Source organism: Cryptomeria japonica, chromosome 9, assembly GCF_030272615.1.
Source record: "Cryptomeria japonica chromosome 9, Sugi_1.0, whole genome shotgun sequence".
In the NCBI taxonomy this organism is placed as follows: domain Eukaryota; kingdom Viridiplantae; phylum Streptophyta; class Pinopsida; order Cupressales; family Cupressaceae; genus Cryptomeria; species Cryptomeria japonica.
Window position 1 is genome coordinate 168,688,322 of NC_081413.1, and position 2,702 is coordinate 168,691,023.

A 2,702-nucleotide genomic window follows, 5' to 3' on the forward strand; every position below is an offset into this window, starting at 1 on the left:
GGTATGGTCCAAGTACCCAAGTTGATGTGAGTCAAATAATATTTTTGACTAATATTATTTGCAAAATATTTAATTTCACTTGTCACATGTTGAGTTAGAGATGAGGTGGAAAGGTAAGAAGATGTGGTTTTTTGAAGAATTTTTGGAAAAGTGAATTATATAATTAAATTAAAAAATTTAATTATATAATAGAAGAAATATTTAAATTAACTTTGTATCTAATTAATATTTAGGCTGGATTTATGTGTATACATTTTGCCCATTCAAAGAAATGTGTTTGTGACACGTTGGTTCAAAGAAAATTGTCCAAGTGATATTCCTAATGTGTGATTGATTCGATAATGATGCCCTAGATGTTTGAAAAAAATGATAATTCGATGCCCCTGTTTATTGGTGGTGTATGCCCCCTCGGGAGGTAAATCGAGGAAAATTGATAAATGTTAAAGCACATTTGAATTTTTTCGTAATGATGAGATGTTGAAATTTTGTGAAAGTTTGTTCAGTAAAAAAAAATGCCAATTTAGCTCCTGATTAATATAAAAAGTGCCCTTGTGCGATGTTGAAATAATTTGAGTAAAGGGAATTAAGCCTTGGTGAAAAATAAATAATTAAATACCACAAAAATCCCTCTTTGCAAACGACATAAGAGGTTAAAAAGGGCCTTTTACATGTCATATTCACTTTTGCCTTGTTGGATATTCCTTGCTAAGCTGGACTTTGTCTTTTGCTGCCACCATGCTAATCCCTTACCATAGACACCGATTTGAGTGAGTTCGTCGTCATCAATGACCAAAGGCTTATGGACCACCGGTATGTCGTTGTTAAACCTCCTGTGATTTTCAATTTTCAATTTTCATGCATTTTTAGCATTTTCGTGTTAGTTTAAATTTTTGCATTCCCTTTTAGCTCATATACCTCTATCTTAGTGCATACAATATGCATTTTAGCACATATAAACTACGACACAAAGTAACATAGTAACGCATACACCCAATTTTGCACATTTAAATACTAAAATAGCACATACAACTTAGTCAACACATATGATACACTTTGTTGCGCATTTCATAAAAACTTTAGCGCTTTTAATTGAGTTAGCACATTTGATGTGTAGTTTAGCGCATACGATTAAAACTTTCATGCATGCACTTTGTTTAGTGCATGCAAAGCGCAGATTAGTGCATTTGCTGCAGAGTATGAATTTTTTGATTTGTGTACTTCTGATTGATTTAGTCAAAAAAAATTTGATAGTCAGTTAGTCCTATAGGATGAATGATTGATGATTGATGGATGATTGATGGATGATTGATGCACTCATAAGAGAAGATAAATTGATAGATGCGCTCAAAAGAGCAATTTTGATGTGCTCGAGAGAGCATTAGGATGTTCTCAAAAGAGAAAATACGATACTTAGATGCACTCATAAGAGTAAGATGATTACATGCACTCAAAAGAGAAAGATGATATTTGGATGTGCTCATAAGAGCAAATTGATGCGTTCAAAAGAGTAAGTAGATGTTTAGATGATGTTTGATTGATGCTTGATGCTTGATGCTTGTTGATTGATGAAGGATGACTGAATAGATTAGATTAATTTTTGACTTTTGGTCTATTGTTGTATCATAGGAGCATTTACGAGTCCTCTAGATGCGGCGATAGTATCCTAGAACTTTCAGTATGATCCCTCAGCTGACTCAGGATGACTAAGGGGTGATTGATGCCTGCGGGTTGGGATAATTACTAAACATGCCACAGTATCAAGATAATTGTGGTTTGCTGATAGTACTTGCGAAGTGGTGGCACAGTGATCATAACACGTTTCATTTGTCGACTAGAGAGATGATGGTTACCCCTAAGGACGTATATTGTATCCTGCGCATACCATTCATGGGAGAGATTGTGGTTTATGATGTAGAGGAGCAAGGTGGTACAAAGACCTTGAGGCATATTTTTAATAACCCTGAGATAGGTGGCTATTCTATTGCATGGCAGGACATGGTGGATGAGTATGAGCTGCTTCCTTCAATTTTGGCAGGGTTGATTGGAGGGTTCTTATGCCCGAATAGGAGAGGCAATGGTTTGTCAGTTGGATGGGGTCAAGTCTTGGGTCACATGTTGGAGGAGCAGATGAGATTCACTTGGGGTGCATGCATGCTAGCACACCTATAGCATGATTTACATCAGGTTGTATATGAGGGGGGGTTGATTTGTCATCTGGGGTTATCTTACTGTAGATTTGGTCTTGGGAGGATATCCTAGTAGCACGACCATTGGCAGATAGGATATGACCAACAGGTTGACCATATGTGTATGCTTGTGTCGGAGTATTTGTCCAGTACAGGTCAGGAAATCTAGAGTACTGGTGAAGAGTTTTGGAAGACTTGATAGCAGTGGTGTGGCATCCATATCTGGATTGCGAGCAGTAGGGGAATGATTGGCAGGAGATCCCATTTGTGTTCACTTATAGTTATCTAATTGATAGGACTCCTTACATCATTAAGTGCTTCATGTTGTCATGAGGGTTTATAGACAATATGGTCGTGCACAGGGTATGCCACAAGGGACATCAAAGTATGCATGTGTGCATAAGGAGAGGCCAGAGTGGAGTTTGTCGATTGATTTTGACATGGCTTATGTAGAGATGCTAACACTTGGTTGACATGCGTGGGATTATTAGAGCATCTATTCCAGAGGTTGATAGA